At 37.7% G+C, this 16,742-nt stretch overlaps 1 long non-coding RNA gene across 6 annotated transcripts in view; it reads right to left on the reverse strand.

Annotated features, from left to right (window-relative positions):
• Positions 1-16,742, reverse strand: part of LOC125630061 (uncharacterized) — a 94,309-nt gene that overhangs the window by 39,027 nt on the left and 38,540 nt on the right. For all 6 annotated transcript variants that reach the window (XR_007354543.2, XR_012666416.1, XR_007354542.2 and 3 more), the window contains one exon: positions 8,069-8,193. This is a non-coding gene — a long non-coding RNA (uncharacterized LOC125630061). The remainder of the gene's footprint in view (positions 1-8,068; positions 8,194-16,742) is intronic.

Consider the following 16,742-nt stretch of genomic DNA (forward strand, 5'->3'; position numbering starts at 1 on the left):
ACACAGAAAGATCAAAGAGCTCCATCAATTCATTCTGAGAGTCAAAATCCAGCTGAGCATCAGAGCTCTGTCCGCATAATAAGAAAGGTTGACTAAAACATAAGGATTAAACAGATGAGCTGTCTCCTGTGAACGCACGGCGGAGAAGCCCTGCTGAGCCACTTTTAAAGACACTCTGGAATTGTACACCTGCTACTCCACAGTCAAACCAACAGGAAGCCAGGCTGGCAGAAAAAAAAATCCACTAATGGACTAAATAGCTATCTTTAGGAGAAATCAAAAGCGTGCATTCAGGACACTTTTCCAAGAAATTTTCAGTTCAGGAATATTACAATTTATAGATTTGTTCTTTTTACCCTTAGAGTAAGTTGGTTTATCAAACATTTTCATTAAAACATGGATGAAAAGCAAATATTACCATCATCTTCACATTCACTTATAAAGGAAACAAAAGCCTACTAAGTATTGTTCCTCTGATAGAAGCCTAAGAACCCACATAATAAGGTTAGCCTAGAACTCTGTACAGAAATATCAGCAACAATATTTCTGGTTTAGAATCCATTTGCTTACTCTGTAAATATGATGCTAACTGGAAAAACTATCAATGACTTCTTTGGGGCAGAATGAAACTTCAAGATCACTGAAAAAATGACAATTTCTAATAAAGGAATCATTTTAAATTGTATCATATATAGTTCCCTTTCTTGTCTTAACCATCAGATAGACTAAAAAAATTAAAAATCCCAGCATAGGACACCCATTATTTTGCTCTTATTTTTCTCATTGGTAATGAGAAATAAAACTAGGAAAAATATTATAATGCTAAGTAGTGGTCATGACAACAAACCAATTAAGATAACGTTTTTCAAGTGATGCTGGAATAGAAGCTAGATTAATTTTAGTATTAAAAACCTAATTTTAAACTATTTCCTATATTGTCCACAACTTTTATTTCCAAACACAATCCCTACATATAAAAAATTAAGTACAGTAGTAACAATAATTTCAGTACTTGAAACAAAGGGTAAATTGCTGAGGCTTTACAAATTTGTGACATCATCAACATGCTATTCCAGGTCTTACTCAGAGTAATGGATCAAACAAGCTCCAAAGCAAGCCTGCAGTCCATACACTGAAAGTGAGTATTGCACAAAGCAAAATAAACTTACAATAAACTTGAAGTTTTTTAAGGCTTTGATTTGATTTTCACCAACTTTCCAATTAGATTTCAACTTGTTGCCTAGGTGGCTTCTCTCCCTTTTTTCTTTTATATAATGTCACTAACCTATTTGGCCTATGAGTGTTATTTACAATCACATCTTTTACTCTTGTTTTAGCTGACAGGACAATCTCTTCATGGATCTGTGTAGAGCTGATATATTTGATTTCCAGGTTATCTACTGCCTGCAGATACAAGCACTTCGATTGTTTACAATGCAAGAGTAATTGGTAACAGCTAAATAACTCCATAGAGACTGATTTAAGAGTGCTTCACCTACTACATGAATGTGGGGCTTGATCCTGCAGTCCCTATTCTGGCAAAACTCCCATTGACTCCAATGCAAAACACAATTAATAAAAAAGAAAGAATGAATACAACAATAAGTTAATTATCAATCACACACATTCATTATTAATAACTTTACTTATGTAAAATGGATTTATATTTACAAAACAAATGAAAATAAATGACTTGCCGTTTCCAAAATTTCAACACATTTCAAAATATGGCTGTAAAAATAAGCAGCTTCTGTATGAAATCCACCAGAACAGCTGCAAAGGATTAGACGGCCCTATCCTCATTCTTCAATAGTTTTAGGGTACGTTTCTATCAGATCCTTTAAACATAGAATATGTTTTTTACACCTCTTTTATTTTTGAAATACCTACATTATTCAGTTTCAGGTAAATTATTCCAAGGGTCAGATTCTATGGGTAGTAAATACCCCCCCCACCTTTTTTTTTTTTTTTGGCCATTTAATGTATTGCTTCCTCATTGCAGGTATTGGTTCGAAATTTAATTTTAAAAATAACTTAAAAATGGTCAGTGAGCCATAAGCAGCTAAATATATTGCACTACTTCTGTAAAAAACCAAAGTCTCTATTTTAAAGGGAGGGTAATAGAGCTTATTTTAACTTTCACTCTCTTTAGCCATTTTGTGACCACCAAAGTTTATTGCTTCACAAAATGGTGTGGCTGTGCAGTATTTTTGAAGACAGTTTTTACAGAATTATATTAAGAGGCTACTAAAATAAAATAAGGGCACACAACATATTATACTGCATTATCTGAGAAACAGTAGGTGATCATGTTATTACAGACTCCATAGTAACATGTATATTTAAGGAGGAATAAACTAATTTTGTGCCTGCAACCTCAGTATAATCATTTCCTGAGTTTTCAGAGTGTAAACTTGCAATGTTCATGTACTCTTAACATAATCATAGAATTGACTAGTTTATGTTTTTTGGGGGCGGGAAAGGGGTGTATTTTAAAGAAAAAAATTTCCCAATTTTGGCTCAGTAGAAGATTATATTTCGCTACTTTTACCACTGAAATATCCATCCATTGCATCCTATCTTTCTTCCGGTGTAGCCAGACAATGGATACATTCTTTCACTCTCCTCTCCTCTGAAAACAGCAGGACTTTCTTGTTTAAACTTAAAAAAAAAAACCCCTTTGGGCAGAGACCAGGCTGGGAAAATGTCTACCTAATAGGTGAAAAGAGTGACTAAACACATAAATTGGCTTCATTGTTATTTTTAATTACTACTGAAGTCCCAAAGAGGGGTGTGAGGAATTGTGGGGTGTTCAGCTCTTGGTATCTGCTACTTATGGACAACCAAATTTTCCATTATAAAATTATATTCATGGTTAAATTTCTTCAACAGATGGGGAAAATCTGACATGTGACTCTTTCAGTGGTGGTTCCTTTAAAGCGAAAGAATTTGAACTTGTTAGTTTTAAAGTTATTATGTTTTGACTATATTTTGAACAACAAAAAAGAAAATCTGAATCCACTTTTTAATACTATAAATTGGAGAAACGTCGTCCACCCATATACCATAGCAGGCTTTTCTTTTTTTATATTTGGTATCTGACTATAATCCCTCTATGTACCAGTTGTTTTTTTAAAAATGCACATTGATTTTGTTTGACAGAAAGTAAGAGCCATGATTAGCCTTCAGTTTGTTAGGCAGGCATGACCATTTTTTTTTTTTTAAACTCATGTTTTCCTGTGTCATAGGTGCAAAACGTGAAATTTCGTAATTTGCTTCCACTGTGACCAAGTTTGCACCTGTATATCATGCACATCCTTTTGCTCAGTGTCTAGATTTCTAAATGTAAAACTTTATTCAAGTACAGTTGTTATTCTTTACATTTTTTCAGCAATAAAAGAATAAAGTTTACTGCAAACTACAGTTCTAAAAAACACTTTTAATAAAGGGGGAAGTAGCCATTAACTAGTGTGACTTTTCTTCCCCTTGTCTTATTTTCAGCCTGCCTGTGATTCTCTGCTAAACTGCTATTCACACCTCATTTTAAAAAAAATGTATACGTATAGGAAAAGATAAAATGTTTTCTAAAATGGAAATAATAAGGATGAATATGCAATCATTTTAAACACATTTTTACTTTTACAATATGTATATTAAAAAAGGTATCAATAAGATATTATCAGCAAATACTACATTATTGGACTAAGACAACCAAACAAATAATACACACACGGAATTTAAAATCCTGTCTTAACCTAAATGCCTAGCATACGTTTTGTTGCTATTATAATTCACTTTACTGTGGCATCAGTGCCATGAATAAGCTAACTCTGTGTCAGATGTAGATGCTCAACGTCATTTACACACCTTGTCCCGCTGTGGCCCCACTGAAGTTAATAGTGGAGTAAACTGCTGAAGTGTGAGGGTATAAGAATCTGGTTCAAAGTTAACATGACAATTAGTAAATCAGTATCTAGGAACATTTGTCTATAGTAAATGGAAAAAGCCTTAAAGGAATTAGTTCTTTTTATGCTTAAAACAAATCACACAGCTCAAAAAGCTCAAACTCTTCCCTCCCTTTTTCAGATTTATTTTGTATCAATAAAGATATGACTTTGGTCATACATTATATAATTACATGTGCTTTAACAGACAAAGAAGATTTTGAAGTCCCGTTTAACTTTGGGCTCCTAAAGATTGATTACTAGCATTTTTGCAAATGATTTCAGACACCAGCTGCTATAAATACATTTAAGCTCGCGTCCCCACTCAGCAATGACCATGCATCTACAGTATTTTCATTATCTCAAAAATGCTTTGGCTTCATCAGCAACAGATGAATTCATTAATTTCTTTATTAATTCAAATGATTTTTTTCAATTTTTATATGCCCCAAGGTTGTCTCTGCAAGATGAGCTCCCTCTGTGTTCCATAAAATTGTAATCAATCTCTATTATAGTCATGAAAATGGTATTTGTCACTTTGCTGAGAAAAAAATAATCAATATGTCTTGCAGGGCAGAACAGGCATTTAATACAATGAATTGATGCCTGCTAGAGAAATTTAGCTTGCCAGCAGTTTGGGACAAGCTAATAGAAATCCAGAAAATTCACCCAAGGTTGACAGATGAATATACAACAGACATGCCACAAAAATTAATATTTGGGCATTTTGAATGGCCTATCATTTCATATGTTGGAGAGACCATAGATTTAGACACTCAAATCCCAAAAGAAACCCTTTTCGGTTTTAAAGACAAGACCCCAAAAATTTGTACAAAAAAGGAATTTTTGACTCTGTTATCATTTTCATATTACACTGGAAGAATAAATAGTCTCCTCTACTTTAAAGCATTGCTCCAGACAAGAGACAGTATCAAAAGCACTGTTGAGTTTTAAGTAGTAAGACAATACAAAGATTGTGTGGTGGCACTGAATATCTCAACGCTTTGGAGTGCGCTGTAAAGCATCAAATAAAGCAGAGAGAGGCCTGCGTATTCACAAAATAGCAACATTCTGCACTATGGCACTGTTCAAAGACTTCAGGTGGACCATATGAAAAATGCACAAGTAAAATTGTTGTAACTTAAAAGATCTAGAAAAGGTCCAGCTGTAAGTTTAATAATAACTAGTGTCAAATTCTCAAAAGACAATATGTAAAACACTCCTTAATTTTAACAAAGGTATCAATAACTACTTTAGGAATGGGGTCTCCCTTCCTCCCTCCCTTCTACTGCCATCGGCAGAACTGTCAAAAACACGTCAATATTATGCCTCGATTATGCCAGTCTGTTTAATTCCCTTGTTTTGTTGGTTTTAATAAATAATGTTTAAAGTTGCAGCATAAAAAGCAAAAACTGCAACTGCCTGGCACATTTCATTTATGTGAAATAATATTTGATTTTCAATGTATATTAATCTGTCCCATCCTTTGCTTTACTCAATCAGGCAATTATTGCCATTCTGTTTAATATTGAAAGGTGTATTTCAGGTTGCAATCATGTTAGAGATTTTTGTACCTTGTAGATAAGTTTGTACAGTGTTTTAAATGTTAGTAGAATTAGCAATGTATTTGGAGGAAAATGTTTTTGTCTCCTTATAAGGCCAACAAAATGACAGAAGAAGAATTTGTGAGACAGCATAGAGAAACCTACCAGAAAATACTGCCACAGTTGGAGTGGTGGCAAATCCAATATCCTCTACAATGGTGATGATTTGTGAGGTTACAAAAAATGGGAAATGGGCAGACTTCTGAGTGTAGAGATGGGGGTCTGCCTAGGCACGTGCACTTGCAGGACTGAGGCCTAAATCAGCCATACAGACCTGAGTAGGCTGAATGCATGAGGCAGACTGTTATGAGGAACTGAGGATCTCTTTAATTGCTTGATTTGGACAACTTACCCAAGTTGAGAGATAGACCAGGGTTATTCTTATGGTAAGAATTAATTGTATTATGTCTTTCTTTTGTCATTAAATCTCCTTCTGCAAAAATTGTGGCCACTGTGCCAAAACTCATTAAAAGGTGCAAGCATCCAATTTATGGCAAATATGAAGCATTATCCCATACACCACAGGAAGAAAGACAAGACACTAGGAATGTGGTTTAACCAGGCTGCAACTTTTAAGTAATACATCTGGGAGCTATCTGGGATTAACTTGCCCAATGCAGGTAATTCCTTTGTAATCCGTTTCATCTGGTGGAGAGCTGACAGCAGCTAACCTGGTCTCAGTGATATTGCTGAGACCCCATTATCCTCCCTTTCTATAAGGGTTAAGGAGGGTGGGGAAGAGCAGGCTGTCTCCCTACTGAACCCAGACATTAGGAACCCAATTCCCCACTTTCTTTAGGAGATATCTTCTAATCTGCTTCCAATTCCAGTTCAGGGAACCAGACCCCCTTCTGAACAAGTACCTGCACTGGGCACCTACCAAGTTGCAACAAAATAAATTTTACAACCTAACTGAGCCACTGGGTCCCTGGGCTGCTGAGAGGAAGATGAAAAAAACCTCACACCACTCTGGCCAACCTGGCAGTCCAGGGGTAAATTCAGTGAGGCCCCCAAACCCAGTGCTATTCTAATCCAATGGGGGAGGTTTTCTTCCCTGTGCAAGTGGTGCTGCTGGGGCCGGAGGAAGGGTTTATTAGCCCTTCCTTTGAGTGTGTGGGAGTCAATAGGCTTGTGCTGCTCCAGCCAATGAGCCACAGTATCCCACTCCTCAACTCTAAACAGGGGCACAATCCTTTAAGGGAACAACAGTTTTCTTTCCTCTGCTGACCCAGACAAATCCCCGCACCTCCAAGTCTGCAGGGCGAGAGGCATTAGTGCTAAAACGACATCGTAAAAGTCCTTAATTGTTATTTTTAAAAATATATACATAGAATGAATACTTTAAATGTGAGTCTTCTATGACCCCTCTCCCCTTCACCCTTGTGTCAGAAATACTCAAAGACACCTTTACATGTTAGGCCCTGCTACTATTGAAATCAATGGAAAAATCTCCCTCTGAGTTCAATGGGGATAAGATTGGCCAAAAGAAAGTATCTGACAATATGGATATGACCTTTTTTCATATTTATTTATTTGTTAAAGCTAGTTTTATGCTAGTTTCTCATTTTGTAAAAGAATTTGATCCTCAGGCTGAAAACACATCGGTCAAGTTTCTTTGTAGCCAAGTAATAAAAAGTTCTTGAAAATCAATTTACATTGAACATGATAATTGACCATTAAACAGTGCAGTCCTCGCAGGAAGCTAAAAAGAATTCAATTAAAAATATCTCTGCATTCTTAAACAACAGAAGTCAAACTAAACAGAAATCCAGCAACACTGACATATGTTTCCCCCCAAGCAATCTGTGTAGTTTCTATTTTACAAATGAGCTTCACTGGCTATTGTACATGTAGTGGCAAGTACTGGTAAGGATGACAGAAGTTAGTGTTGCATGACACTGTCAACATTTATATTTATGCTTTGTGTGAGAGCAAACATTTGTAATTCATCCTAGGAAAGCTGAAGTTTTATTACAGAAAATGACAAAGTGTTACTACAGATAGTTCAAAACGTAAGATATTCCTGTCTACATTGTCAGGTCTGATGTGTGTCAGATTTACACATATGGTTACAAAATGTATATTATATTACATTATATATATATATATGTATACATGTATATATAATGCCTTCAAAGATAGACATGAATTTGCATTCAGCTGTCTTTCCTCTTGCACTTTTGTCCAAAATGTAAATGTTTCTCAAACAAACAGGCATTTGAAGGACTTGCACACATCATATATTCCTTATAAATGGATAAGAAGGATCTTTATATGTTTCAGTTGCAGAGATATGAGAGTAATAAAGGTATTAAGTATTAATATTTTTATAATCAGTATGCTAGGCCCTGAGGGAAATATTCTCATTGATTTTTCCTTGGGCTTATTGACATAATTTGCACAATAGTGATAACTGAGTTTTACCTATTTGAAAGCATAAATCCCACTGAGAAAAGGGTATTTTTCAATTAAACTATCTTACATGAGCTTACTGACAAAGTGAAATAAATCTGAACATACCATGAAGATTAAAATAAGATGAGCTTTAACTGGATGTCCTTGGTTTTCAGATGCATAATCCCCTCATTCTCATTTCATCTGCCATATTCTTCATTCACCTCAACAAGGTCAGCCAAAGATTCTTCCTAAGTAGAGTGGATACATATGTTACAACAACACAGGCAAAGAAGTAGTTCATCTTTGTTCCTCATCTTTCCCTGGGTATAAAGCAGTACAGTGAAATGTGATATCATTGCAATGTTTCTAGGTAACAATGCAAATACCCTCTGCAGGAGTTACAATCTATTTAAAGAGTTTTCTTCCCTTTTTTTATAAGAGAATCTAATATACCTTGTTTTCTCTGTATTATTAAATTATTTCAACTTCTAGGTCAACTATTTCTCAACAACAGCAATAAAATTACAACATAAGGGCTTGATTCTGCTTCCATTACAGTTAATAAAAAACTCCCATTGATATGAATAAAGCAGACTTCAGGCCTAAAGTGTTTTTCAAAAGGCAGCCAAAGTGGCTTAGAAAGTGTTCAAGCTTAAATTTACATTTTGCAACATTTGGCTTGATTCTAAATGAGCAGCAGCTGTGATCATCAAACAACGTGTACCATACAAAGTCTCCAGCCCCACTCAATTTACAATAGCAAGCAAGCTACAGATTCAGAGAGTTCATCCTGCTCAATTTATTTCCAGTGGAGAAATACTCTATTTATTTCATGTGACTTTAATATTCCCAAATGGAGGTTTTCCTGCTGAAAACAACTGCCCTGCCTCACTATTTTATTCTGTCGAGAAGTCCTTAATCCCCATTTTGCTATTGACCAGTTAGAGCCTAGTCACAGCTAGTAACAACTTTTGATCACTATCAGTCTGGGTTGGATTTGAACGCGTGATACATAAATCAAAGACTCCTGTAGCCTATCCTTGAGTCATCTAGTTTCCCCTTCGATTACTATTTATTAACATAGCCTAGTCACAGGTAGAAAGAGTACTTTATGTATAAAATGAAAACCTATGAAAACTGTTTTCTATTACTCTTTTTACATATTGTATATGAAGCTAGGTATAATTGTGACTAGTCCTTTTTAATAATTTATTTGAGCAATGTATGACTTTCCCCATTTAAGGTCAGGTTCTGTGACCACTACCCACAATGAAAAGTGCTCTGCTCCACCACAAGTCAAATAAATGAAATAAATGCGACTGCTTACAGAGTAAAAGGGAGTAAAGGTGACAGAATGTCATTTTCTGTGTAATTCCACCCACAGAAACAGAGAGTAAGAAACGTTGGTGACAAAATCCCTAGCAAAGCATAACCCAAACCATATTAGGCTGACTGCATCTCAGACTATGACAATAAATATCACTCAGTTTTCCCCCAGCCTGAGTTTTCCTCTTCCTACACGTTCCACCCAATCAAAAAGTTTCATAGTCAAGAATGATACTTCTTTTCCTATGTTTTGTCATTTTGTGTTAAGTCCATTGCAAACTCAATTCACTGGCTTGAGGCCAACGGGTACTGAAAGAATAAAGATGGATATGCAATATCACAGATATTTCACTGCAATGACACACACAGCGGAACTTCACTCATCCACACTAGCAGGGGACATACCAGTACAGACTAGTTAGGATGCAGAATGGTGATTGCGGAGAGTGCCAGTGGTGTGGGTGATGCTCATTTCTCCACAGAGAAGAGCGCACATTTCCTTCCATATCTCTTCCTGGCACTCAGTAAAGACTTGAAATAGGGTTTCTCTATGTACAATTGATCCTCCCTTCCTTCTCTGGTATGTGCTGTTGCTCAAAGAGGCAGGACGAGGCTCTCTCATTCACAGTGGCTACAGGAATTGGCCAGCAACACTGAGCTAAGCGGGCAAGCTTTCAAGAGACATTGCTACAACCCCATACCCCTCCTTTGAGGCTGTGGCTCTTAAGAGACCTGTTTCCATTGCCACCTCAGTTCTTCCTTCAGTATGGCATCCAGATGCGGGAAGATATTACATCTAGTCACAAGCCCTGTCACTAATATGAAAAAAAAACAGCTCCCAACTCTTCCCCCAGGGTACAGCTTTAATCTCTTCCTGTGGTAGGACTCAGTGCGCTGGACAGAATGGTGGACCCTAAAAGAACTGCCATCACCATGAGTGAAGAAAAGAGGGGCTGGGCAGCAACGTCAGCCTTTGCGTAGGCCTTCATGCACCATGCCATAAACTGGTTTCTGAGGCCTCAGTAGGAACGCTATAAGGCTGCTCCATCTGCCTGAGCAACAGCAGCACTACTAAGCTGGGAGAAGGCCAGAGTCAGAGGAAGAAGAGCCAAATCTAAATAGAAAAAATTCACTTCAGGACTTACAGGGAACTTGACATGACCAAACCTCACCCTACATATGGCATAGCAGCAAAACTTTACATTAGGTGCTCCAGTAAACTGCAAACCTGGAAATCTGCTTTCATTGTGGCTTTGTGGCTTGCCAAAGAATACATTAGGTGAGCTTTTTGATGTTGCTGGTATTGACTACTGAAATAAGAAAACCTCTCCCACAAACCGTTCCCATTCTTATCCACAAACTGAAAGAGTAAGATATTATGTATACAGCTGAAATTAGGACCAGTCTGTTATTCATGCTGCCTATGGATGCTGACCAACCAAACCCAAATGAAGTATGAGCGACTACAGTTGACACCTTTCACTTCTCACTGTGTTTCATTTTTTGAACAACACGGATTGAAATCCTAACCACACCCTTTAAAATGGGGCAGCCAGATGAAAATCACAGGTTAATACAGCTGTCTGACAAAGCCATTGCCTTCTTTATTATTAAATGAAGTAATGTGCAGTAATGACACACAAGGAAAGTTCTGATTTGCAGATAAAGAAGTGATACGAACTCTTTGAAAAGACACTGTATCCTCCCCCCGCTTGCTTCATCAATACTCTGACTATGAATTTTCTGAAAATGTACCATATGCTAATTAATGTATGAGTTAAAGTTAATTAAAAACTGGGTCTTTTAGGAATTTTCTTCCATATAGTTAAAAATAACTGTAATGTGCAAAGGCTATATTGAAGAAAATAAGTTGTAAGTAAAGTTATTAGTGATTATTTTTTCTACTTGTCATGATATTTTAGGCTCCAGACAGGATCTGGTCAACAACCACTGTGACAGTATAGGTAACTGAACCAATCTCCACCCTTCCTCTATTGCTAATTTGCATGCAACAATTCTATTGATTATAATGCGTCAGTAGTATAAGAGACTGGATTTATGACTCAAGGATTCTCACTCGTCAATTACTTGGCCCAGTCATCACTGCTCTTTAAGGGTATATCTACACAGCAAAGAAAAACCCGTGGCTGGCTCTAGGACCCTGAGGGGTAGGAGAGTCCCAGAGCTCAAACTGCAGCCCGAGTCCAGAAGGGTACACAGCAGTGAAATAGCTCCACAGCCCGAGCCAGAGTCAGCTGGCACAGGCCAACCATGGGTTTTTCTTTGCTGTGTACACATACCCTAAGTGTTCCATGACTGCATGCTAGCTTGGACATCAGTGTTTGAAAGGTTCCTCGTGGCACTGTTGCCTTGGCTCCACTGTGTGCTGCCAACAACATTGCTGGGGAAACGGAGACAGAAGCACTGGGGAAAGACATTAGAACTGAGGGAACTGGCTCCCTCTGCCCTTCCTTCACATAGCACTGGTCTCACTCAGAAAGTCCTCTAAGCCAACAAGCCAATTGCAAGATTCATTAGTATCATTAGTATTAGTATTCATTAGTTCACTTTGGCTGCTTTGTGCTGCTCTGTTTTACAGGTGAAATTGCTCTTAAAAGTTAAAATTAATAAAGAATTTAAGGTTGGTATTACATATCTTCAAATCATTCAAAATGTCACATGATAGTATTCTTTTTCGGGTTGTTGTTTAGTGCTCATTTATGCAACTTTTAACAATTAATAAACACTCCCCCACGGTATCTAAAAGACGAAAACTATGTTAAAGTGGAGTTAAGGTTGAGAGCACATATCAAAAATGTAAAAGTAAAAAAAACACAGAGATGTAATAATAATCCCCAAACCCAGCATTATAATTCCAGGAAATTCAGAGTTAATTTAAGTTAAAATAAAGAAATCCAAACAGGTTAAGAAAAACACAATCAAACAACCTCAACTGTGCCCTAAAGTGATATCCAGAAGAGGAAAATATGAAAAAATGAATACAAATTTAAGAATTAGTTTAATCTATTCTGGGACCACAACCACTGAATGCCTTAATTATAATTATATGATAATTGCATGGCATCAGTAAAGAGAAGAGTTACATTTTTGGAAGTGTCTCTTTAGTGTTTGGATTTCTTTTAAGTATAACCTCAATTCTGAATTTCCTGGGTTTGTAATGCTTGATTTTGAGATAATTACACCATCTATTTAATGTTTTTAACCCTTACATGACTGATACATACACTTAACCTTAATGCCATTTTAAAGGTTTGTTTTTGGGTTTTGCTGCTGGGTGTGCGCCCAGGCGTGTGTCTTGGAATAGAAAAAAATAGAAGTCATAATAAAATATTTGTTAACATGATTTACCTGAAACAGTTTTTAAAAACTTTTTCATGAAACAACACGAACAGAGCACATACATAAATCTGTAAGTGAAAAAAAGCTCTACCCAGGCAGAGATGTTATACAATTATAGCACTTTATTGCATTCCCTTAATGTAAAAAGCAGTCATTACATTGACATATGTCCTTCATTGTTGCACTACAGGTTTGTTTAATTTATTCTAAAGAGGAGAAGGTTGCTAGAAGTTATGTACTGTGCTTGTGATGAACTCTTGAAATCCTGGTATACTATACTTATCTTTCATGACAACTTTTGATACGATTGCGCTAGTAAACTGCTAATTATATTATTCCTCTATATTAAACCCTTTTAAAAAAATCTAAATATATTCTTTAAAAAAAAACAACATTTAATACCTCCCCCCCTCCCACAACACACAACCTATTATGGGGCAGCTGCCTTTATGGGGAGCTAGGGATCAGTCTGCCATGTGAAGGCCTCATCTGGGGATAGCTAACTGCCCCAGGTGGCTGATTAGCAAATGAGCCCCTGGAACTAATAAAGTTTACTCCAAGCTCAGTGAAGCGGGGACTCCCAAGGAAAACAGGAGGCTGTTGTGGAGAGGAGATCCCAAGAGATGCCTGAGTCAAAAGGCTAAGCAGGGAACCTGGAGGGTGAGCTCTCCAGGTAACCCACTAGAATGGAGAGTCTATAAGAGGTGCCTCTGGGGGGGAGCTCCTAGACAGAGGGCTGCATATGGCAGGCATCCAAGAGGGCATGGTCTGAGCCACGGGTCTCCCAGACTCTGCCCAGCAGCCCAGCCTGGCAAGGATCACCCGCTGTCCCTGGAAGAGTTGCAGTGGATGGACCTGCCTGGACCCCTGACTCCAGAGCAGGGTCTTACTCCATAAGAAGCAAGAGGTCTAATACCAGGGGAGGGACTGGAACTGAGAGAACCCCTGGTGAAGAGTCTGGATAGAGGTGAACACTAGACTCAGTTCGGGGACAAATGAACACAGAATGACCGGGTCACCAAGCTAAGATGTGGGAGTCAGCGTTTTGTTTATGGCTTGCCTTGGCTTTTCGGTTAAGAAATGAAACCCTCCAACTTGGGGTGCTCTTTAGCATCTAACAGTCAGTCTGGACGTATTGATACCCTGGGTGAGGGAAAAATCAAGTAAGGGCTCACTTGCAACACCATGACTGCCTTTAAGGGGGCAGTCCGGGTCAGCCTGGGATGATGACACGCCTGCTATCACTGCTGTTGGTTGGGCCACTCTTTCCTTAAAAGGTCTGTCAGCCCCAGCCCGAGCTCCAGAAACTGCTCCCAGCTCCAGAAATGGCTGGCTTGCTTTACTCTGGTAGTGGATGTTACTCATAGGGAGATTAAAAAAATGCTTATGACACCAGGGATAAAAGGCGCAGATGAGGGTTTTTCTTTTGTTTCTTAGCAACACCTCCTAAGAAGAGATCAAATGGCAGCCAGAAGAGGCCATAGAGGTTGCATCCCTGTGTGTTACTCTGAGTGAGGATGAAATCAAACTGGCGAAGTGGCAGGCGAGCTCTAGAGGGCAAGAAAATGCTGGGTGGTGACTGGTCATCACCTGTCGGAGCGAGTGAGCAGTAGGAACCCAGAATCTGCGCTGTCATAGGCCGAGCCATAGAAGTAGCAATATGGAAGCGTGTGCAAGAAATATATATGGGCAAGGTTGGGGAGGAAGAACCCAAATTAACTGTTATGTAAAAAAACTGAATGACAGAGGAAAGTTATGGTGGCTAATCTGGATGAAAAAGTGATCATCAAGAGAGAACCACCCTGAGAGAAGCTGCTTGAGAGACTGGAACTCTCTCTGTCAAGTGTGAAGAAGAGAACAGACAAGGAGAAGACTGGAGAAGGCCAATTATCTATGTTAAGCATGGCCCTGAAGTCATATATGTAATATGACTGACTGACCCATGTAATAATGATTCCACTTTGTTCTGTCTACTGAAATATTGACTTTTACAGCACATGCTGAAAAATCAATATTCCACTAAATGTAACTAAGTGGTTGTAGCAGAGTAGAGCCCTGCCCACCACCTCAATGCAGAAGACTTGCATCCAAAAACTGGATTTTGAGATAACAGAGAAGGTAAAAAGATAGGGACAAGATATTGCAAATGTGGAGAAATGATGGGAAAAAGGAGAAAACAGAGGGTGGTAAAACTGGGAGGAAAAAAAAAAAGACATCATATTTGATGTAGCCTGTAAAGCAGTGACTCTGAAAAGGATTTAGGAGACCTAGTGGACAAACAACTGACCATGAGCTCCTACTGTGAGGCTGTGGCAAAAAGGGCTTGCATATACATCCTTGGATATATAAATAGGGAAGTAATGAGTAGGAAATGGAAGGTGATTTTACTGCTGTATGCAGCATTGGTGAGACAAACTAGAATAATATGTCCAGTGCTGGTGTCTATATTTTAAAAAGGATTTTGAAAAACTGAAGAGAATTCAGAAAAAAAACATAAAAATCATTTTGAGGACTGGAAGAAATACCTTACAGTAAGAAAATTAAGGTGCTCAGTTTGTTTAGCTTATAAAAAAAAGACAGACTTATTACAGTGTGCAAGTACCTTCCCGGGGAAAAAAAATCCAGGTATTAAAGGGCTCTTTAACCTGGCAAAAAAAGCACAATAAGAACCAAGGGATGGAAATTAAAACCAGATAAATTCAAATCAGAGATAAGGCACTGATTTTTAACAGTGAGGGCAATTAACCATTAGAACAAACCACCAAGAGAAGTGGTAGATTTCCCATTTCTTGATGTTTTCAAATCAAGTTTGAATGCTTTCCTGGAAGATATGGTTTAGTCAAACACAAATTATTGAGCTTAGCACACGACTATCTAGGTGAAATTTCATGACCTGTATTATACAGAAGGTCAAATTGGATGATTTTTTTTAAAAGAAGCTGAATGGAAATAGAGTTCAAGAAAAGGAAAACTTTATTTTAAAGCTTAATGTAAACATGCTGTGCTATACGGTTTCGAATTCAGATAATTGGCTTTTTTTTGACATGACTTCTTATTTAGCCAGTCCCTTGTATTGAATAACCCATTATATACACAAATGTCTGGAGTTGCTGATTCTGTCTCTATATTCAATAACATTGAGTCTCATGTACATATCGGACTGGTGTGGAAATAGAAAAGAGGGAAGAAATGACTATGGAAAAATAAAAACAAAGAATGGAAAGAAGGAGCTACTACTAGCCTAACTTACACATACTCATGTTACTAAAGATGCAGCAGTGACAAGGGAAAATATTTTGCAGCGATTTCTTCTGTACTCACAAGTAAAGGAGCAAAATTATTTGGCAAATCTAATAATTCCAATACATGAAAGAAATCCTGGCTTTTTTCAACCCAGTCAGTTCCATTCCTGATCTTTTCTGTAAGAACATCACTGGTAACTCACTGGACTGAAAAGAGCAGAGAAAGCCAAACAAAAACAAAATTTAAGTTAGTTATGACGATAGCTACAGCTCACCAGTATCACAGTATATACACAGCTAACATACAGGAGTTAGGTGGTGCAGTGACTGCGTATAAACTGAGCATTGTTAGAAATTCTCCCACTATTGCTCCATCACTGATGCTGATCCTCCGGTATTAGCACTAATGGAAGTGACACAGTAGACTGATCACAGGCATGTTTATCACTGTGCCATCTAACTCTAGTCAGGGCAGATCTAATTGGCATGCTGGTTGAAAATGCCTAAAAATGCTCAGTGAGGAAAAGACCAGTGACTTAAGACAGCCATCTTTCACCTGTGCAGAACGAGATTCAAATTTAATTTACAAATCTGTCAGAATTTTAAAAAACTCAAATTTCTTTTTGAAAGTTTTCTGAAAATGCCCCCCATATGGGAAAATTATTTCTCTCTAATTTTGCTTCTCTGAAGTTATCATTTCACTGGATCCATGCTTTTGGGTCTTGCGCATTTAGTGTGATAGAAGGAAGCTCCTACAGTACTTTGGCCCTTTGGAGTGCTTAGTTAGTTCTGGGTCTTTAGTAGCAAAGGTGAATAAAAAATCAGATTTATATGCATGAAGCTGCCATTGAACTCCAGGATGCTTGAGT

Source organism: Caretta caretta, chromosome 1, assembly GCF_965140235.1.
Source record: "Caretta caretta isolate rCarCar2 chromosome 1, rCarCar1.hap1, whole genome shotgun sequence".
In the NCBI taxonomy this organism is placed as follows: Eukaryota; Metazoa; Chordata; order Testudines; family Cheloniidae; genus Caretta; species Caretta caretta.